At 54.0% G+C, this 22795-nt stretch overlaps 1 protein-coding gene and 1 long non-coding RNA gene across 3 annotated transcripts in view; both read left to right on the top strand.

Moving 5' to 3' along the window:
• On the top strand, positions 1-18103 carry LOC308181270. Its single transcript, XR_013941386.1, has 2 exons — positions 1-13675; positions 17346-18103. It is a non-coding gene; the product is annotated as an uncharacterized lncRNA (long non-coding RNA).
• EPHB2 (EPH receptor B2) overlaps positions 1-22795 on the top strand; it is a 135262-nt gene that overhangs the window by 46930 nt on the left and 65537 nt on the right. The gene's annotated exons all lie outside the window — the stretch shown is intronic.

Raw genomic sequence — 22795 nt, 5'->3', positions numbered from 1 at the left:
GCTGTTCTGTTCTTGCTTCAGGTGCTTGTCTTGCCGCCGCGGTGGGCTGTGCTTATGTTGGTGCTTGGGATTTGCAGCTGTGGTCTGCAGGGAGCAGGGCTCATCCGTCCCTTGCAGAGGCTCTGCCTTACCTCCGGGTCCTCTGAGCCTCCGAGTCCAGGGGTGCCGTCAAGTCCGTGGCGCCTTTTGTGCTCCCCAGGCCTTGGAGAGATGTGTGTTCAGCTATGGCACGTGGCACTGAGCTGTGCCTCTGGTCTGCAGCCCCCTTCCCAAAATTCTGGGGCTAGAATGGAAGAGGGAGCAAGAGGAGGGTCTGGAAGAGAGGGAGGTTCCTCCCCGGTTGCACAGAAACAGGTACGGGGCCTCGCAGGAGGAACTGGTTTAGTTTCAGTTTACATCCTGTGGCTCAGTGTGGGCTGAAGTGCTCCGGGGTAAAGGGAGCGGGGCTCCAGGCACCCAAACATCCCGCAGTGTGAAGGACCCAGTTGTGTGCAGCATTCTGCTGGTGAGGTGCGTACGGCCTAGGATTGGATGCGTTCGTGGGGTGCTCGTGGCCAGGCTCATTTCTGCAGACTGAACATCGCTGAATCCAGCCCCTGAGCTCCCTCCGTAGCCAGAGGTTCCTGCCTGAAGGTAGATGTCCAAGCAGACCCTGGGAGCGCCTGCTTCTCCCGTGTGGCTCAGCCGCATCCCACGGTGCCAGTCCTACAGGCGCAGAGAGCCCCAGGCAGGTGCGATGGGGCTGCTCAGGGCTGGGTCGGAGAAGAAACACCCCTCACAGTCCCAGCCACTGCTTCCTGCACTCAAGCCTGCTGGCAGCTTATTTGTCCCCTGTCTCAATGATTATCTCCGTAGGGGTAGGGATCGGTGTGATCCTTTCCCCACTTTCTCCACCACCTTTTCTGCACCTCCTAGGAAGGGGTGCAGGACACCCACCTTGTCTTTCTAAGTGGAGGGCTCTGCTTTGATGGAAACTGGGTCATGTGCACCAAGGATGGGTGAGGAGAGAGTAGCCAAAATGATGTGTTTAGCAGTGTGCTGGGTGGATGTGCTCAGAGCTGCTGGAGTTATGAAGATGGGGAAGTGGGAGAGCTGCAGAAAAGGACCAAGAAAGCAAAGCAGAGCAAACCATGGCGTTTGGCAAACCGATTCTTTCTTCCCTGTCCCAGCCAAACATCAAAATCCCATTACAGTTTTGATAGCATCGGCACACTGAGCAGAGCTGGAATTTCTCTGAGATCAATTATAGATACGTCAGCAGGCAGCGCGGAGCCTCAGATGCTGTGCAAGAAAGGAGCTGCTTCTCCTCTCTGCTTGCTGCAGGAATGGATGGGTAGGCAGCTCCAAGCAAGCACGGGGAAGGTGCTGATAGTGGGGAGATGGCCACGCCAGAGAGGGGCAGATTCTCTGGCAGCATTCGGCTGGGCCTGCAGGCTGAATAGTCGCAGTGGTCCCTCTGCCATCTCCCTGCCAGCAGCAGGGCCCTGCGATCAGAGCGACCCAACGCCCATCTTGAGCAGGGCTGGGTTTGGAGCTCCCCTGCAGGACCAGGCCTGCGTGGTGCTGCTGTGATCTGGGGGGCTCAGGGCATTCTCCTCGAGCCCATGTAGCTGCTGTAGGCTCTGTGGGGCGTCTCGATCAAGGGGTGGACAGGATGCACCTGCTTCGACTGGATGAGATGTTGTAAGATGCCGCCCCTTCAACCAGAGCACTTATACTGCCCCAAGTCCTCGGGAGGGTCTGTGAAACAGGGCCTTTCACAGGGGCAAGCAGTGGGATGGGACTAAAGGCGGAGTCTGAGGAGGGCATGAGAAGAAATTCAAAAATCTGGAAGTGATTTAGCAGTTACTTCTTGAGGCCAAAGGTTCAGAAGCGAAGCTCTTCATGGACATCTTCATTTTGCCACGTGGCTTCACCTGGAGGATAGAGCACCTCCACTGCTGGTGGCTGGCCTGCTCATGTCAAGCTACAGGTCCTGACGTGCTGGGGCATTCTTCAATATCCTTGCTTTAAACCCGTGTTGCTGGGACACTGAGCAGCTGTTCTCACCGAGCTAAGGGGCGATCAAGTGCCCTCCAGCTGTAGCAGGGACGGTGCTGGGGATGGGGAGTGCTGCTGCAATGCAATATGAAAAGGGAGCTTTGATAATCCCAGCCTCAAGGGGAGGCTGGATGCTTTGCAGTGCCCAAGGGAAGCACTCACAGCAACACAAGAAAGCCAAAATGATTCACGTGAGCTTTTCCATCTCAGCCCTTTTTTTTTTCAATTATTTTTTTGGCCAAGCAGCCCCGGCCCTGCGCAATGCTTCGCTCTGATGCAGTTTCAGTTTCTGAGGTTGTGCTGCTCCTTCAAAGCAGCTCCCCAGCCGTGGAGCCAGCCCAGCCGCGGGGCTGTCCCTCTGAACGCAGCGGGGTGCCCAGCTCCTCCGTCGCAGCGTCCCTTTCTTGCAGCCTGGCTCGGTGCGGCTGCGAGGGGAGGCAGCGGGAGCAGGAGCCGGGGGGCCAAGGTAGAGGGAGCGAGCAGGAGAAAGGCCGCGTCTCCTCTTTGTCTGTGCAGCAGCAGCAGGATTTTGGGAGGTCCGGTACCTCGGCAGCTGTTTCTCCAGCCGGTGCTGGCGTGCGCGCGGCCCCACGCTCCCCGCTGTCATTAATCACCTGGTGGCCGGCAGCCTGCCGTCTCCGTGGGGCAGCTGGCTGCGGGGCTGCGAGCGGGGCTGGAGGGGGCCCAGGGGCTCTGCGGGATCGGAGCGCTTCCTCCAGTTCCCCCAGCAGCCCCAGACAGAAAACCTGGGGTGACCGGGGGACAGGAGCAGAGCCGTCCCACGGAAGTGGTGAGACACAGCCGTGGCACCCCCGTCCTCTCCCAGATCCTGGCGAGGCAGTGAGCGGGCTGGGGAGGGGGCCGATGACCCCAGCTGGGACAAAAGGGCTCCCCTGCCCAGCTCCACGGGGTAAGGACCCACGGGGCTGCAGCCCTGCTCCCATCACATCCCGGTGCCAGCACCCACAGGGCCGGCGTGTGAGCTGTCTGGCTCGGGGGAACTCGCTCCTACATGTGGCCGGCAGGTTTCCTCGTGTTTTGAGGGGTGGGAGGGAATCTGGGCCCTTTTCCAGCAGCAACACAAAAGCAAATCCGAGCTGGCTTTCAGCGTGAAGGGCTCTCACACGGCTCGGTGTAGCCCAAGCGGGACGTGGCAAGGAGCGCGGGGGATGCGGCCCACTCGTGCTGCCCTGCTGGTGGGTCTCGGTGGAGACGGGCACCCTGAGCGATGGGCAGCCTGGCCCCGTGCAGCTGCAAGACGCTGGAAGGAGCTGCTCGTTTTCTCCACTGGGCTTTTCATCTGGCTAACGCGGCGCAAGCCTGCTCGCAGCAGCGCACACGAGGGATATTTATGGGGGAAGTTCATGCATCTAACAGCTTAAGCTCCTTTAAGCTCGCAGCCCCAGCACAAAAGGATTTGGGGGCAGTTAACAATTCGGCGTGGTTAAGAGATTTTCATTTCGCCGGGCCTTGCTCGCCAATCCCGCAGGGCCCTGCCGGGGCTGCCTGGCTGCGCCGAGCATCGCCCCGGCTCCATCCCGCGGCGTGGCGTGGGGCTTGTGCACACTCCTGCCTTTCGCCGCCTCCGTGCGCATCCCTGCGCGCTCGGCCCCGTCCTCCTGCCTCCCTGCTTCACCTTCCCCTGCTCTCCGCCTGCCTTTTTTCCTCCATCTCCCCGTTCTTTGTCTGGCTGCCTCCCCCCTCCTCCCCCGCCTGTCCCTCCCAAGCAGCACGTTAAGCGCATTTCTGTCTCTGCCTCCCTTATTCATTGGCTCCGCTCTGCAACAGAGGAGGCAGAGCCATTGTGCTCCCTGCTCCCTCTCCTTAGGCTGGACGGCGGCTGAACGCTCCCCGTGACGGTCTCTGCCTGCTCAGGGACGGCAGCCGCGGGCTGGCCCTGGCCGTTGGGCCCTGCTTCCACCTCCAGCCTCTCTTCCCCTCCAGCTTCATGGCGCTTCTGCGTACGTGCCCAGTGAAGTGGGCAGCCTCTTCTTTGTTGCATTCGTATAGCACCGAGCGTGGGGAGCCCCAGCCTTGCCGTGGTGACGGGGTGGTTTTGTCCCGCGGGAGCTGGTGGTGGGGCTCTCTTGCTGTGAGACGCACGGCGGCATCCCTTAGGGTCACGGGCATTCCTGAGGAGAGGAGCTCAGAGCAATAGTGAGGTGGGGAGACCGGTGACGTGCTGAGAAGAGGAGAAACCTGGTCACCTAAGTGGTCTGTAGAAGATCCAGGTTGCCATCTGCCTTCTCCAGCTCAGGGTTGAGCAGGGCCGTGCCTGGGGGGGAGCCTGAGCGCCCAACAGCGTGTCCCACCATACGGGGGGGAGGCAGGGGGAGAGCCTGCACAGCCTGGTTCCTGCTCCTTCCCTGGCACGGAGAGCCAGGATGGAGGATGTTGTGTCGTCAGCCTGCCCAGTGCTGCTCCTGTCCAGCTCCACAAGCAACCCCAGCCTGGTGCCACCGCACCAGCCCACCTCCACACCGAGCTGACCTAGCCTGAATCCACCTGGAAAAGCAGAAGCCTTTGGGATTACTCAGCCGTGGGCTTGGTCCCGCTGTGCTGCGTTGGGTTTCGGTGTGGGGCCAGGCCTGTGCCGACAGTTTGGAGAAGTGCGCTCAGAGGGGCTGCGTCTTCCCGATGTGCCGAGGAAGGGTATGTTCTTGCAGTCTCGTGATCACGTCCCATATGTACGTGATGTTTTGAAGATACGGGGCTATTTATGGCTCCATGCCTGTTTTGGTTCTGGGCCTCAACTGATAATGCTGGACCCAGCCAATAAATTGCAAGGCCCTAGGGGTAATTAAGTTCTTACAGGAAGCATTCCTGGTTGAGCTAGAGCAGATACAGCCAATTGTGATGTAAATGTTTCCAGAGAAGGAGAATTACCCGTTAAATGCTTCCAGTGGTTGTTCCTGCTCCCCCCCCTTACCCATCCCTCCCCCCTTACCAATCCCCCCCCAGTCCTGACTGTGCCTGGCACTTGGACCCCACTGAGCTCTGTCCAGCAGGTCATGCATTCCCACAACTCTGCTTTCATCTAAGAGTAATCCTCCACCCTTGAATGCCGAGAGGATGGCACCTCCCTCCCTGCGGTTTCCCTGTCCCTATTACCCCAGGTTTGCTTTAACCCTTGTGGCAATGACTTTGCAGCGGGTTGTTCTGGCAGGGTCCTTGTCCTTCGTGGCAGGACCGCCAGCGGAGAAGTGGGGTGGCCTGCGTCCTGTTCCCCAGAGGTGTGATTTGACGTGTTGGTACTGAAATGCACGCTGCTTGCTGGTGCCCAGCTCACCAAGGCATGTGTGCATCAGTAACCCATCACCTTCAGTATTTACCACACTACAACTTCATGTCATCGGCTAACTTTATTAGGAACACTTTGGGCTTTCTCCTGGGTCATTGATAAAAATGCTAAATAGCCCAGAGCCACGAATCAAATCTGTTGGCTCTAGTAGAAACAGACCTGCTCTCTGCACATTCCCTGCTTAGATCTCAGACCGTAGCAGTATCAGCTAGCCAAGTTTTAATACATTGAATATGTCCCACGGTGTCTGCAGACCCTCTAATTTCGGAATCAAAATATCGTGTGTTACCGAGGGAAATGCTCTTCAGAAGTTTGGGTGCGCTGCGTTAACACTGTTACCTCTCCCAACCAATCTTGTAATTGCATCAAAAAACACACAAGGCTAATTTGCCTTAATCTGTTTCCCATATATGTTCATAGATTGGCACTGCTATCACTACCTTCCTTTAATCCTTCGCTGACCAAATCCCCTAGCTGGCACATCCTTATTTGACTGGTCCTGGTGGTGCAGTGGCAGTCCTAAAATAGCCACGACTGCCTCATTTAACAAATAGCTTTTTCCTACCTCTCTGAAGCATTGCACCATTTCACGGCATGTGGAAAGTGAACATTAGCTGTCAGCTGGTTCATCAGCCAACTCTTTAAAAACTCTTAGGTAGATGCTATCCTGACATACTGATTTAACAATGTTTAACTTTAGTAGCTGCTATTTAACATCTTGAGTTACTGCTGGAATGGAAAGTATTTCGCCATCATCCTATAAGATGATTACATCACCTGGCTTCTTCCCAAGTACAAAACAGGAATTTGTCTGCCTTTTCTACAGGGCTGTTGACAATTTGAATGCTCCCAGCCTGCAGTGGCTCGATGTCATTGTGGATGCTGCTCTTTGGGCTTCTCCCTCTCCTCCCTTTCTGTCTGGGAAGCAGGAGTACAGCCCTTCTTTCCACCGCTTCGATTCTTCTCCCTCCTTCTACTTGCTGACCCCTCCATGTTGTGAATCCAGTTAGGGTTGTGGTGGGGCTTGCAGCTGCTCTGCATTAAATACACCGAGCCTGTTCGGTGCACCGTGGAGCCAGATGAGATGCCAGCCTGTTCTCTGTACATTCCTGGCTTGTCTTTAGGTTTCTGGAGGTTGGAGTAGAACCAGAGGGAGCCTATAAGAACAAGAGGGTGGCAGACGAGGGGGCTGAGGCTTTTTTTTGTGGTGGTCCAAAACCCCAGGAAATGCTGACCTGGCAGGGAGGAGCACAGGTGGCCCAGGACAGGGGAAAGACAACGCTGCTGAAGGAAACAGGTAGACAACTAACTCACTTGGAACAGGAAAGGCTGCTAGGAAAGGCTGGGGGACTAGACTTTAACAGCCAGCAGCATGTAAAGGAAGTCAGAGGGAAGAAGAGGTGGGCTGAGACCTTCCACAAGAGGTCTTACTGCCTGGAGAAGGGGAACAGACTCGGTTTTCCAGCATATGAGTGTGAGTTTTGAAGGTCAGGATTGTTTCGGAGCACTCCTGGCCCTGTTGTGAAGGGGTACGAAGAGCCCCACACTGAGCCCCAGGGGCAGAAGGCTGGGGGCAGAGGCTGGAGCCCCAGCGTAGCACAGGGGCTTTCGTGGCGCTCACATCTGTGCAGATAACAAAATTCCCCCCGATTTATTTTTACACATGAAGCAGCGTTTTGGATCTAATACCGCATTCCTCTTCTTGCTACACCCATGTGAGCTGGGAATAGCTGTGCTCACTCCTCTGGAAGGACCAAGGGGGAGAGCCTGATTTCTTCCTGCTTTCCCTCTCTTGCCTTCGTAGACCTCAGATTTTTTTTTTCTTTTTTTTTTCTGGGAATAGTGGTAAACATTAATAGGAACTGGAATAAATAGCTGGGATCCCAGCCCAGGCTTCCAGGATTTTAACTCATTGCTAGCATAAAGTGAAGGTGTTTTTACTAGTAGCCATTAGGTTTTAGTTTGCATCGAGGTGCTGAGAGATGTGGGAGGCAAGGAGGGCATTTTCCCGAATTTAGAAGAGTGCTGATTCTTCATTGTATGTAATCCGAGGAAAACTGGAAAAAAAAATGCTGCTTTTAAGGATGGTGTTTTTCGTTTGAAAATTTTCTGAGTTGGGCCGAAACCAAGGGATTATTCTGAGCATTTAGTTTTGGGAAATACCTTCAGACGTTCTCTCTGGAGAGAGCTGCCAATTTAAAGTTAGTGCGATGTCAGATGATCATTCTATAAGAGCACAGTTATTTTATTTAATTTTAGCAATGCAAGGTAAAAAACTTACAGAAAATTTAATCTAGAAGCCATGATTAGCTTAATTAGCTCCAGGGAAACTCTTTATTGTTCCCCATATGCCTTAGAAACATACTATATCACTGGAAAATATGCATAAAAGTCCCCATAAAGGTTAGGAAATGGAATCAAAAGTGTTTCACAGCTAGCTCGATGGCTGTGTTTATGTAGAACAAACAACATGTAATTAGTTCGAGCCAAAGTACACATTTTTGCATGCTGTACTTTTGGGAGGAGACCTGAGGCACGGTGACACCGGCCAGCAATATGCAGACCTCGTGTGAGCCGGGGCTGTGATTTCGGCACCGCGGGGAGAAGCGGTGCGAAGGACACAGTGCAAATGCCCTCCTTTAAGGAATGAGTGTCTAAGAAAAGAAAAACAAACAAACAAACACCATAATGTTTGAAAGGTATTAGAAAGAGAACAAACAGGGAAGAAGGGCATAACCCATCAGGCTGCAGGACCTGGCCACCAGGTGCTGTGGGGCAGGACCCCCGCGTGCTGCCATATGCTCCGGGTGAGCTGTGACTGCACTGGAAGCACATTTGCCGGCAGAAGAGTCTCTGGACCAGCACCTCAGACCACTTCTGTGCTGGAAAGCACCGGCAGAAGTCCTTCCTCAAGGACAGGGAAGCTCCAGTGCCTGTATGGCTTGGGTGCTTTTCCTCGGAGCCCAGCTTTGTTCCCACTGGTGCCCACAAGAGCACGTGGCGCTGCAGGTCAGCACCCCACAGGCTTTAGCATTGTTCTAGAAGGAATTTGTGTTTAGGATGCTGTGGAAGATCCTGCATTAAGCAGTGGGAGTCATGGGTCAAATGCTCTTCACCCCGTTCTGCTTTTCCTGACATCCTGATCTCAGCCATCAGGGCTGCACAGGGGCTGTCGGAGTGCTTGCGTCTGCCCCCAGAAATGGGGAAACTGCCCTTAGTATGCAAAATATAGTAATTTATAGTCTTACAATTGGAAAAGGAGGACAGGGTATCGTGTGAGCAGGAAACCATAAGTCACAACATCTTTGAAAGCAGGGTGCGAAGGAGAGAGAGAACCCTACAGAGGCCAGGAGCTGCCAACTCAGTGCACTGTCCTCCTGCATCCAGTGAGCTTTTTCTTAGAAAGGTACCCGACACGGGGACCTTGTGAACACCATGTGTTCTGCAGGTAGGTGACTCCTGCAAAACCTTTCCGTATCTCTGAAACCAGGTCTTCAAAGACAGAGCTTTTCCTTGTTTTGGTGGGTTGAAATGACACCTGCCAAGCATCAGGTTACCATCACCCTGGGGTCCTTGGCAGTAAGTTAGATTTTTGGTCTTTGAACAGTTTATATCTAATTTACCTTGAAGGTAAACTGGCGTGTTAGCTCTGCTCCTGGTGTCAAAAAGCCCATTCTCATGGCTCCAGCAGCCCAAAGGGGCTCTGACTCTTGCAGCCTTTGCAGAGCAGAAAGCAGCTCTGAAGTTTTGTTTGCACCAAGTCCGTGCAACCCAATTTGTGTTGAAATACGACCAAAGCTCCAAGCCACTGGTGGCACAACGTTGCACTGCAGGGAGGCCTGGGGCTGCAGGGCTGAGCTGCACTGCGGGGCAGTGAGGGATGCCCGCATGCTGCCGAGCTTGCAGCAAGCCAGGCCCCACCAGCAGCAGGTGTCCGGGGCTTTATTCAGAAGCGCGTGATCCTGTGTTCATGCACATCTCATTTTTCTGGCAGCTGAAATGAATTTTCAGATGACTGCGATGCTTCGTCTAGGGCCAGAGGTGCAGGGCTGGGGAAGAACACGAGGTGTGCGATGCAACTGATGCTGTGAGATGCAACCGATGCTGCGATCGGAGACAGATCGCTGGCTATTAATTAATGGTGCTGGGGGGTGGCTGGCTTCCCCTGGCTGTGGTCACATCCAGCAGAGCCCGCTCGCCCCTCCAAGGGGGCACCGAGGTTCTGCAGAGGCAGCCAGGGGTCTGTGGGGAGGAGGTGGGCCCGGAGGGAGCATGCAGGGCAAATTCAGAATGCCCTCTGAGAGAGGGCCTGGTTCTTCATTAGATGGGCACTGATGGTTTTCAGAGACAGCAAGCTCACGCTTGCAAAGTCTTTTTTTTTTTTGCACTTTGAGGCTATTGTCACATTCAGAGCTCATGGAGACCCTGTGGTCAAGAAGACCGTTTTCAAGTCTGAAACCAAAGCTAGCAATTTCTTTTCAAAACATTGTGATCCCAGAAGCACCGTGGTTGTTACACCTGCAGCTGTGACAGGAGGCAGGAATAGTGAAAATATATGGACACATGATAAAGGCTCTATTCATCTCAAACTATCAAAATGCCCAAACCCTCAAGATTATTGAGAATTAAAGTGCAGCCTGAAGTGGAGCCCATAAAATAGAGTAACATGGATGCTTTTCTCCAAATGGTAGTTCTTCCAGTCTGGATGGCATTTCAAAAGACCATAGTGACTTCTGAAGAGGCTGTAGCAACAGATAATATTCGTCAAACAGCAAACAGCACCATCTATTAAATGCACTATATCTGCCTTTTTATGGCATCATCTCTCCAGGAGGCTTTCTGCAGAGACATGGAAATGGTCTGTGCAGCAATGCAGGCTTTCAGACACCAGCCAGTGGTTTCCATCACGCTGTTCCACCTTTCTCCCTGTCCTTCACGAGAGAAAATTGTGTCTTCGCTCTCCTGGACTGTGCAGAGCTCACAGATTTGGGCTGGTGCCCAGTGCAGCGGCCTGAAGTACCCGTGCATGGGGAACACCGAGGGACAGGCAGGACACGAGGCACTGCTGGGCATCACACCCTTTTCGAGGGATCCCAAAGGTCTTGGTGCTGATCTCTCTGGAGGCTTTTCAGTGTCAGTGGAAACCAGCCTCTTCCCATGAGCACTGCCACAGAATGAGCTTTCCTCTGTCCCTTTCTCTCCTCTCCTCTCCTTGTCCCTCCAGTCCTGCGCACAAGTGACAATTCTCCAGACGTGTATCACTGTGACCATGATGAAGAGCATTGCTTGGGCACATAACCTGCCTGTTTCTTCTAGTGCTGAAGTGTGCAGTCTTCCAAATGGCTCAGGAGCCTCCAGCGCAGAGTTTGGTTTGCAGGGAGGTGCGATGAGGGAGGAGGTTATGCCTCAGGCTGACCAGCCAGAGAGATGCCGGAGCTGCTCTCTTCTGCCAGCCATCACCTGGAGGATTCCCGGAGCTGAAGGCATGAAGGTTTCCTGTAGGGAAAGCACTAAAGCTGCAGGCCTTTCCTGGTAATACTCTGTGGGGCAAGTGAAATTAATTCTGGCCCTGTCAGTGTGTATGTGCATCCCTAGTTCACAAACCAGAAGCGGTAGATGCGGGGAAAACAGGAACAAGAGAAACACTTGGGGAATGACTCACACCCAGACGAGCTTCTCGTTCACCTTTATCTGCTGTGCACCCCAAGTATGCACTAAAAATGCCTTCATTTACCAGTGCATTGCCTTTGCAGAGCTACCTGCAGTCCACAGCGCGCACCTCATGGTGTGTGGTGCCTCGCCACCCTTCCCCTTGTTCAGAGGAGGTGACTGATGCCCTTGCTGTAATTTTCAGTCACCTTCACCAGCACGGTGGTTATGCCATTACTGTCGCCTCTGTCAGCTCAGACGTTGATCCGTGCAGTAATGTTAGTGTTTTACTCTCAATTTGCACCCTGGGAGTGGACCTGTGGCATTGACTGAAGAATAAGAGACGTGGTAGCTGTTGTAAGAAAAACGTCTCCGGACTTTCTCAAGCATGATCTTCCATCTGCGGCTGTGTGAATCCCAGCCTTAGGACCTGCAAAAGGTCTGTGGCACTGGAAGCGGCAGGGCAGACCATTTTGCCCTCTCTTATTGCTTACACTGTTTCTTCTCATTTCTGAAGAGGATTAGGAGGCTGGAAGTGGAACTTTGTCATGCCACTGCTTAATCGCGTTGCCACCATGAGTATGGTTAATTTGCAAATAGAGAGAGAAACCTAAGTGTATGTATCTACAGGATAGCCTATAATTAGAAATGGTCTTTTTTTTTTGCTTCTGGAAAGGTTTCTGCTGTCTGGCTCAGATGGAACCGATCCCAGTTTGTTTTTGTTTCTCTTGAATTAGAGCACGGCTGCTCTTTCCAGGATTTCCCAGGCGAAAATATATGCATGAGGACCGCGCATGGTTCTTCGTCGCGGATATGTCAAGCTGAATACACATGCACTTCACACACAGTCCACGCACACTTTGACGACTTTGGGGTTCATTTGGCCCTCCAGACCTTATCAGGAGCCCTGGCAGGGATTTGTCCGTATTGCTCATATGTTCCTATGGAAACCAGAACCGGGATCTCCCGCGCGCTGCAGTGCTGGAGGGGCAAAAGCAAACATGGGTGGGAGGGAAGAAACCAGCGGGGTCGTGGGCAACGTGTGCCCTCCCTTGGCACCGTCAGCGGTGTGCTGAAGCTGAGACCCTGAGAGTGGAAGAGAGGGAAGGAGGCAATTTCAATAGCCTGAGCTTGCCTGCAGCATCCCGGCAGCACAGAGCAGCCGGGAGCAAGGTGGCAGCTCAATAAGCGTGCACGGCTGGCAGCTTGTGGGTGCGAGGTCTGCTTAGCCCAAGGTGAGCTTGCAGGGTGCTGGATGCAGCACAGCGATAGCACTGCCCACCTGGGTAGCTTGCTAACGAGCCGGTTTAATTACGCTGGGAGGAACTGCAGCAGTATCTTTGTGCTTGCTCCGTAGCCTCTGCCGCACCGCCCTGCGCATCGCAGCTTCTCTGGGGAGGGGGCACCTTCAGGCAGCTGCTGGCTCCTGACACAGCCACAGATCTCAGATGTCCTGCACAGTTCAGGAGATGCGATCCCCAGGGATGTTGTCCTTTTGTGCCCAGTGGGTTTGTGGCACTGCCCTGGCCGCATGCTGGCACCAGCGCATCCGCACCCTTTGGCCGGCGTGCCCACGTCCCACGCCGCGTTTCAACCTGCGGGCCCGGTGGTGGCTGCAGCAGTGATGAGTGCTGGAGCTGCTAGCAGGCTGGGAAAGTCTTTTGTCAAAGCTTGAGATGCCTCCAACCTCCTTTAATTAAAGACAATTACTGCTTTCAGCCCCTCTTCACAGCTCAGCTGGGTTGTTTGCAAACACACAGCTGCGGGAGGCTTTGTGCTCCTCTCCGAGTCCCGCTTCCCTGGAGACGCGCGGAGGTTTCCTTATTATCGGCATTACGGCTAGAGCAGCTGAAGAGGGGGGGCACCCCAGGCTCCCGGGCATTCAGGGTGTGTGGAGGTGAGCGCAGAAAAGCTTGCACGGCCTCCGCAGGGCAGCCTGGAGCAGCACTGCCTGTCCTCATCCAGCTTTTCCTGCAAAACCTCCCGTGGGGTAAAGCGGCACGCGGCGCCGTGGTTCTCAGTGAGTGGCTTCTGCCAGAGGTATGAAGAGAAAGGAAGGAGGGGTGAATGACGGCGGAGGCGTCTGAGCTGCAGTGAAGGTGGCTTTTGCCCCAGCTGCAGAGACGGGGCTGGTCGGACCACGGCTGTGAGCTCTGAGTATCTGCTTTTACACAGTGCTCTGCTAAGTTAGCCGCGTCTCAAGAGGCTGCTTCGCCTCCCTGCAGGAACTGCACCAGGCAGGCCAGATTTGTGCTTTCTTGACTGAACTGTGCTCAGAAAAAAAAAAAAAATCCGAAACCTCCTGCAACCAATAACCCCTGTTTCTGTGCTTGAATAACTCAGAGGCAGCCAAGTGGAGCTTAACCAAACTTTCCAAAACAGTCAGGGCTGGCTCAAGAACAAGCAGCATCCACTGCAGTCCTCGGGGATGCTGTTTCCAAAAATACGAGCCTCAGCACAGTGGCTGTGCGTGAAGCTGTCTCGTAGCCCTGGCTCTCCTATGGATCTAGCATTGCTCTGCAGAGAAGCATCCAACCCCAGATGCTGCGGCCAAGGCCACGGCTTCTCCGTTTTCAGGTGCTAATGGTCTCCTCTGGGAGGAATCGGAGCAGGAGTTCCTAGCAGGCAGGCCACTGCACGCCTTTGAAGCATTTCGTTGTTAAATCCATCGCTGGGGCCTGAATGGTAAGTGCTCAGCATTCAGGCTCAGGGGAGCCAAGATCCTTTTTGAGCTACTAACAGCCTGACACTGCTCTGTCTTCTCGGATTCATTTTGCAGCTCTGATTCCCTGGTGAGCACTAATCACTGGGCTGAGCATGAAGGGAAACATACCCCACAAATGGGAAGCCCAGAAGCTATTTCCCCTTAAACAGCCTCTCCGTGGACATCTTTGATCTGTTTTGGGGTGGTTTCTTATTCAATAGAAGGCTCTTGAAAGCCAGCAGGAGAAATGGTGCTGAAGAGTTAGAGCAGCCTCCTAGAACAGGTTTAATGCACGTGCGGGCCCCGTGCTGTGGATTTAGGAGGGGTGGGGGGAGACGTACGGAGTCAGACACCTGTTGCACGTCCAAAGGTCAGGGCTTCAGAGCCAGCCTGGACTTGCTTACGCTCCTGTAGCTGCAGCATTCACGTCTGCGAGGTGCCGGAGCTCCAGGTTCACAATCCATGGGCCCATAGTGCTACGGCGTGCCGTGGTTCTTCCTGCTGTCGTGGGAGACTGTGACTGCCCTTAGCCCACAGTCTGCGGCCCGGCAGAGCCAGGCACCTCATTTGGCAGTGCCTCTACTTCCTATTGCAGCTGCTAAGGTTGTTAACTCGGTTCAAAAAATGGTGTTTGGGGGTAGCAGAGCAGGAGGCCGTGCTGGATGGTGGTCTAGAAGCGGGGGCATCCTTCAGGCTGCGTCCCCGCTGGGTCTGGGCAGACCCTTCTGGGTCTGCACAGCCGGGAGGGCGGTGCGAGGGGGGTCCCACGTGCTGTGCGCTCAGCTGTGTGGTGAGCAGACCTTCCCAGAAATGTCCCGGTGTTTATCAGTGTGTCAACCTCCGCACAGTTCTGCCGGTAAGAGAGACAAGGTGTGGATGGAGTGCTGCTTCCTCCCAGCTTCTGGCACGCTGTTGGTATTGTCGGTGCCGGTGGTGTCTTGCGGTAGTTAAGTTACGCAATTTAATTATGCACCGTGTTAAAAAAATACATCCTTTGTTTTATGCATGAGGGATTTTTTTTTTAGACTTTGCATTCTTATATTTTAAAAAATGGAAAGCAATCATTTCTCATTCATGTCTGCTATATTACTGATGGCTTTGTGTGCCTCCCCGAGTCGGCTCTTTTCAAACGGAAGGTCCTGATTTGATAGACTCACCGTATGGAAGCTGCTCTGTATCCCTAATCATTTTTATCATCTACCTCATGACCTTGTCTAAGGGTGACCACCACTGCAAACGCTGTTCAAAATGTGGCTCCATGCAGCAGCTTAATAGCATTCCTGTTTTGTACTGGGTTCCTTTCTTAATAATTCCTTACATTTTCTCTTTTTTTTTTTTTTTTGATGATGGATGAGCTTTGAACTGGTGTTTTCAGAGAATTATCTCTGGTGCTGCCGAGATCTCCTCCCTGCATGTTAATAGCTAATTTAGTGCCCATCATTGTGTTTGTATAATTAGGGCTCTTTTTACCCAAGTGCATTAGTTTCCTTTTGTCACCACTGAATTTCAATTGCTATGTTATTGCCCAGTCACTCAGCACCCACTCTTTGAGGGTGGTAAACCTGGCTCTTTTGGGGATGTCAGGAGACAATGCCGCATCACCCTTCGCTCCCTGCTCCAGCCTGCAGGTGGGTGTCCTGCACAGGGTGCTCGGAGGGGGCTCCTTGTCCTGTGAGCAACATCCCCAGCATCCGTGTTCCTGCCCAGTGCTGCGGATATGTGTGCTAGCGGGGATGTTGTTCATTAAGCAGCGGCTGGTCACCCTAGCTAGGTCTGAACCTCTGCCACTAGAGAACGCATCACGTTGCTGGGCTTTTCTTGCTGGATGTCGGTTTATTTATTTATTTATTTATTTATTTATTTCAGTTTGGACCTGCTGAATTCTCTTCCGGGGGGGATCTCAGTGTCATTTCTCTGACCACAATTAGCCTAGCGGTTCCACTTTACCTCCTGGCCCAGGAGCCTCTTTGCCACGTTTGAGCAGCCAGCAGAGGAGGGCTGCATTACGTGCTGTGCAGAACCGGGGAGGGCTGGATGCAGCGTGGATTGACTGGGTTGCTTAGCCCTTGGCTGGAGCTTGGCACAGGGAGACTTCAGTGAGGTGGAAGGAGCAGAAAGGATCTAATCACAGCTATAGCTCTTTGCAGGACAATTAAAAGAGGATGGAGCTAAGGCGCCACTAGTGGTGCCAGATCGTATGAGAAGGGACAACAGCCGCAAGCTGTAGCTTGAGAGGCTCAGGGTGGACTTTGGGAAAAGCTAAGAGAGTTCCCAAGAGAGGCTGAACGTCACCATCCGTGGGGACTTCCAAGACTTGGCTGCGCACAGCCACAGCTGCCCTGGTTTGTGTTTGGGCACAGCCCTTGGGTGAGCCCGAGGCTGACCCAGAGACCTCGGAGGTCTCTTCCCACCAGCCCTGCCGAGACACCCTGAAAAATCCTTCCTCGTGACATGCAGCGCTGCCACTGCACGCCTGCCCCGCGGAGCCAGCTGCAGCCTGCTGCCAGCTTGCCCCAGCAACACCCTGTGACAGCTGGGTCTGCTCTCCGTGGCTCAAGGGGGATATGAGAAATAAACCTGCACAGAAATACAAACAGGGTCCTGAGAGCCCTGAAAAATGCCTTTCCGTGAGAGACTTGAAAGAGCTCAATATGTTCAGCTTCTCAGAAAGAAAATTAAGAGGGGAGATGATTACCAAAAGGAAATACCAGACTCTAAAGTGCTTTTTAATCTAGCAGGGAAAGGTATAACGAACTGGTAGGGTTAAACTGGAGCTAGACAAATTAAAAAATTAGGCATGTGTTTCTAAGTGATTAACCACTAGAGCAAGCTAATGAGAAAAGAGGGACTTCTTCATGTTTTGGAGGATGTAAAACAAGACGGTTCATTTTCTGGGCACTTGGCCTTAGCCAAAGACAAGCGAACAGGTTCAGCAAAGCACAACTAGATGAAACTCAGGAGCTCAGCTGGGCAGAGTTTATGGTCCCCAGGATGCAGAGCCCCCAGGTCTGTGCCAAGCCGTAGAAATATCGGTTGGTGCAGGGGTTTGAGAAGGCCCACCGCGTCTCTGTGTCTGCGAGAGCTGCAGCAGTTTCATCTCAGCAGCAACCCAAGGGGACCAGCGTGCAGGCACTGCCCGCAGCCGTTCCTGCACCCCCTGTCCACTGCCGGCGCCGTGGGTGCTGGGCTCGTCAGCCATGGGCAGTGGTCTGCCCGCCTGGCCCAGGAGGAGATACCGGTGGAAAAGGAGGGAGGTGTTCAAAGGGACGCGAAATCTGGCCGTGCTGGCAGTGATTCCTGCCTGCAGAGGGGGACGCCTCTTCCCCTGCCCCGTGGGTTGAAGCCAGGCCTGGTGGAGCCTGGTTTTCCGAGGTGAAGGGACACAGCCTGTCAGTAGGAGAGCTGTTACCTTAGACTGCGCGAGCCACAGGGCTCCTTCGGACGTGTTGTCCGTTGTGTTTTGCCCTGAGCCAAGCCCACGGCATCTGCCAGAGCACCTCTGAGGGTTTGCAGCCTCACCGCAGTGGCAGAGGGGCTCTCACCGTGGCAGGGACCCCTGCGAACCCCCCTGCTGCTGCTGCATCGTGTTTGCTCCTGTCGAGCTCCGCTCCCGCTGGCCCTGCGGTCCCCAGACCAATTTTTCTCCTGCAGGTGAGGCCCAGGGCCACGGCTCCACGGGGTGTGATGAACCTAGCTGATTATCTCCTGGACGAGCTGGGGGCAGAGACCAACAGCTCCGGATGAGTCCCGGGCTCAGCCTCGCACGCCTTGCATGCTCGATCTCCCAGTGACCCAGCAACACACTGCGGAGGAGCGCGGCTCGTTGAGGCTGAGCTGCTTTCATTAACTAGATTAGCTACTTTAATCTGCTGAAAGTGAGAAGCAGTCGGTCCTGCCTGAGGAGGCCACGGAGGGGCTTTTTTGGTGAGAGGTAAGGGCAAGCTGCAGGGCCACGGTGGAGGCAGCTGGGAGCCAGCTGGCTGCAGAGGGACTGGCTCCCGCTGGCCTTCGCTGCCCTTCCTGCGTGCCCTTTGTGCATGCAGATTTACCCCCTTCTCCTCCCACCTGTTCTCCACCCCTTTTCTTTGTACAGATGGGAGAGTGTGCAAGGGATTATGCTGTTTCTGTGCTGGCCCCGAATCGATCGCCCCGTTGCAGATGCACGTGACCGTGCATACACACTTAGCCCGAACGTGTTTGCATACACGCACAGCCGCCCTCCGTTTTTTGCACTGAACAAAGAAACGTGGCAGCAAAGGAGTTTGCAGTCCTGAAAAGGAGGCTGTGGGAACGAGCCTGGCCTCCTGGCCCTCACCAGCAGTGCAACGACCCTTCTGCAGTGCTGTGAGATAGCCAGCGTCCGTCCCTGACCCCGTAGCTCTGGGGTCTGTCAGGCATCACGACTCCTGCTCTCCAGCGTCCCAGCAGCCTGGCCGGCTCAGCCCCCCCGATGTCCCCCCCCCCCCCCCACTCTGTTCTGCCCAGCAAAGCCAGGAGACCTTCCCCTTCCAGGGCTCCTCGCTGAGCCAGAGCACGCGGAGAGGTCTCCAGGCCTGGTTTAAACAGCTCAAGTGACAGAATCCTTCCACCGCTGGATCAATTATTTCAACCTCTCTGCCAAAAATAAATAAATAAATAAATTCTTTCTTGCCTGGCTGCATTCGTCCAGCTCCAGCAAGTGACTCTGGCGGCGGTGTGTGCCACCATCCTCTGTGCTCGCGCACAGCCCCTGTCCCCTGGCCGTGCAGGACTCTGCCAGGAGCGATGGTTTCTGTGCCTTAACTCTGTCCCAAGCTGGAGACAAATATTTATACCATACATACCATAGTACAGTACACTTGAGGCTGGTGGGCCAAGTATGCTCCATCCCGAAGGACGAAGGCTCCTCGCTACATTTCTCTCCAGCTGCATATAAAAAATCATCTTTCCTGTATGTTCCTTTGCTGTTTGTGCCCTGCTGTTACCCCTGTGCAGAGCAGGGGGTGACTTGCCCAAGGACACAAAGAGTCAGGGGCAAAGTTGGGACGCCGAAGTTGAAATCCCAGCCCTGGGTTTTAGCCACTCCACCTGCTGTCTCCACTCTGCATCAGTGCTTTTTATTTCTTGGTGCACTCCGGCTTTTTGCCCAAGGAGAAAAGGATCATGCAAATGATTTGCCCCAAAGGATTTGAGGAAGCTGTTTAAGCCGGCAAATGCTGCCTTCTCCCCAGCTGTGCCATGCAACTCAGTATGCTCATGAATTTTCCCCTCCCCTAAGTGCAGGAAGGGGCTGACAGATGTTAACACACGAGCAGGGTCTCAGGAGAGAGGAATTAAAGCCACACTGGACCCTTCGAAGACACACATTAGTGTCAGAAATTTCTAATCAATCAGCTCAGAGCCTCCTGGGGTCAGAAGCCTCTTTGAAACTCAAATGGGGAATGGCTCCTAATGGGTTTTATTTTCATTGCTATAAATTGATTAGCGTTAAGATAAACAAGTTTTGTTTCCTTCTGAAAGCTCTAAATATGCTCTGGGGGAGGAGAACCAGCGGAGTCTGATTGCTTCCCATTAGGACGTCTTCACTTAGCTCCTACCCCAGCACCAGTTCGCACCAGACACGAGACACTTTTTTTCCGCGGAGCTGGCTAAAGGTGATGAATGCATCACACAAAGACGCTTCGGCATTGCCGGAGCAGGATGCAGGGTAAAGTAGAAGGCGTGAGCATCCTCGTTGTTTCTTCCAGGTTGAGATGTGAAACACAGCTTGACCCTGGAGGGAAGGAGCTCGTATTTGCGTGGTGGAAAGTGTCTCTGTGTGTGCGGAGCCTGAGCGTGGAGGCTGGATGGTTGCATGTTTTTTGAGCTGTTTCGGCCTGGCAGCTGTGATGCATTTGGGAGACACTTTGTGTGGATCAATGCTCTGCTGTCACAGAGTTTACCCTGCAGGGTAGAGGAGGCCATCTGCAGTTGTGCTGAGGAGCTGGGGAACGAAGGGGGTCGGGTGCTCAGGGCTGAATTGGGCAGGACCTGGGTGCCCAGCTCCTTGGCAGGCACAGTAAGACTGCTTTGCAGGAGTGGTTCCATGAGTGGCTGCTCAGCACTCACCGCTGAGATAGCTGCAGCTTGTCTGTGCTACCTACATCCCATGTGTGCTCCCCATGGCCTTCGTGTTCACCCTACAACCCTATGGCACTCTGTGTTCCCTGTAGCTCAGTGTGTGCTGTCCACAAACAATTGTGTGCCCCCTGCAGCCCTGTGTGTGCCCCCTGCAGCCTGTACAGCCCATTTGTGCTCCCTGCTGCTCCCAGTGTATGTTCCCTATAGCCCGGTACGCTGTCTAGAGATTGTTGTGTGCTCCATACAGTCCCATGTGTGCTCTGTACACCATGATATGTGCTTACTATAGCCTGCATGCTTGCTGTCTTACAGCCTTTGCTCCCTACAGCCTGTTGGTGCTCCCTACAGCCCCGTTTGTGTTTCCTACAGCCTGTGCATGCTTCCTACAGCCTGTTTGTGCTTCCTACAGCCTGTTTGTGCTCCCTACAGCCTGAGCGTGCTTCCTACAGCCTGTTTGTGCTCTCCGCAGCCTGTGCATGCTTCCTACAGCCTGCTTGTGCTCCCTACAGCCCCAATGGGTGCTCCCTTCAGCTCTACCTGCGCTCCCTAAAGCCTGGCCTTTGCTTCCTGTGGCCTGTGTGTTCACCCTACAGCCCTACTGAGCTCCCTTGAGCACCGCATGCGTGCTCCCTATATAAAACAAGGGTGGTCCTGCCCATCCCCTGCCGAGTTATGGATGTGGAAGACACTGGGTGCCAGTCCTAGTGGTAAAGGTGGGTGCTGTCCACCGCTGGGCTCCCTGGCAGTGGCACGGGGGACGGTGGTGGCCAGTGATGAGGGACATGGCAGATGCTCACAGGCAGTGCAGGGGTGTGGGGCTGCTTGCGGCGGCAGCGTCTGCCTGCTGGGTGGTGGTGCTGGTGGCACAGGATGGTGACAGCACTTTGCTGTCAGTGGCGATGATGTCTCTGTTCTGGTTCCTGGCAAGGGCCTCGCTGGGGGGTGATGTGGACACTGGGCATTTCTCTCCTCCGAGGAGACCAAGCGGTGCTCGGCTGTGCGGTGAGGCCCAGGAGATAGGCAGTTCATATTTCTGTAGTGAACAGGGAGCTGACATTAATGAACAGCTAATTAACAACACAGGGCTTGATGGTTGCAGTGTCAGCGTCCCTAATTAGTCTCACACTAATCTGCTTTAATTAACTGTCCCTGTCGCAGTTTTAATTTAATTTTCAGCTCTAGACCAGAGATAGCAGTCCTGTGAGTGGGTTCCAGCACCACAGCACTGTCCGTAGTGGGGCAGACTGGCAGGGCACTGGTGGCCAGCAGAGGGGAGAAGCAAGGTGGTTGTGCACCACTTGCTGATGCTCTCCCAGGGATGTGTAACCACCACCGTACAACCCCATCCTTCCCGGTCCCCAGGCATGCTGCTGCCTCCAAGAGCCTGTGTTTTCAGGGCTATGGGTAAGCCGAAGTCATCAGCAGTTGCCCCCATGCTCTTTTATCCCGCTGCTTTGCCTGCATCACCTTCGTTTTATGGGGCGGTGAGCTGCCAGCCCTGCCCTGTTCTGGTGCACGGGGGGGCACGGTGTTGTCCACAATGCCTGTGCCTGCTGTTGTGTCATTCATTGCTCAGAGGGGTCTGTCGCAGAATCACAGAACTGTAGGGGTTGGAAGGGACCTCAAGAGATCATCGGGTCCAACCCCCCTGCCAAAGCAGGTTCCCTAGAGCAGCTTGCCCAAGTGGGCGTCCAGACGGGAGATATTCAAGAATAATTTGTTTTGGAAGCAATCTTTAAAGTGAACTAGTCAAACCCTCTACTCAGAGCAAACCCAGTTGCATCAAGATGCTCAGATCCTTGTCTGGTTGAGTTTTCATTGTCTCAAAAGCTGCAGATTATGTTGGCAAGCAGTTCCAGAGTCTGAGCACCTTCACGGTGGGAATGTTTTTCCTTAAATACGTGGTATCATATATGGGAGTTAAATAACAGATGAAGTTTTCTTTCCAAGTACAGAAATTTGTAAGTCCTTACCACTGATAATATAAACCCCCTGAGATGTCTATAAACGGGCAAGTAAATCATTTCCTGCACCGGATTAAAGTCTGGATCATTCAAATTCCTGAGAAACCGTAAGACACCTGGCAGGACTGCCATTTGCACAACGGGGGCTGCTGGTCCTTGCCCATGCCGCCACCTTTTCCATGGTTTTCCATGGTTTTCCATGGAAAGGACCAGCAGCCCCAGCTGCCCCCAGGCAGATTATTGCCCAGGGAGCTGAACAGTGGGAGAGGGCAGAGGCCTCACCTCGAGGAGCACAACAGCTCGAGTTCTGCTCATGTGGGCCCAGTAAGAGCAATTCCTTGGCACCGTCTATAAGCCATAGCACGCACCCTGCTAGGATGAAGGACGCAACATCACACAACATTAGTGAGGGCTGCACCGGGAGTGGGCTGGGAACTGCACCCTGCGCAGTGACCCAGCTCTGCTTTCCATCTCAGGTTGGCCTCCTTCATCAGGCAGGACATGGATCTTACCGAATGCTAACATGTCCCCACGGGACCTTCTCAGGGGCCACGTTAACCTGTAAGAGCAGTAGGGCCTTTAAAGCAGGAGTTCGTGCTTGGCAGCATCCCAGAGAGCTGTGCACTCGTGGGCTTGGTTTGCCCGTGTGGATTAACAGGGCTCTGCCATCTGTCTTGCACGCAGGCCTGCCTGGAATTGCTCCAGATGCCTTGAGCTTTGAAGAAAACCTTTCTTTACCACAGCCCCTGCTCTGAATAACCCAGCTGCTTCCCACCTAGGCAGACGTGGTTGTTTCCCCCCTTCCTCTGCAGGCAATGGAAATCCCATCAGCCACAGCCGTAGCATGCTGTGGGCTTCGAAAGTGGCTTAACATTGGGGAAAACGCGGCGAAGGTCTTGCAGAAGAACTTTCAGGACCCCTCGCAACCAAACGAGCCCTGGGCTCAGGCACTCCACTGGCTAAGAAGCCCGTATCTATCTATATTTTTATACCCTGCTGGGGCACAAGGAACTACCAGGTGGTCCTGTGCAGCTCTCA

The sequence above is a fragment of the Anser brachyrhynchus genome, assembly GCF_964034855.1.
Source record: "Anser brachyrhynchus genome assembly, chromosome: 21".
Taxonomy (NCBI): Eukaryota; Metazoa; Chordata; class Aves; order Anseriformes; family Anatidae; genus Anser; species Anser brachyrhynchus.
Note: the sequence above shows the minus strand (reverse complement) of the source record. Positions and strands in the feature narration are given on the sequence as shown.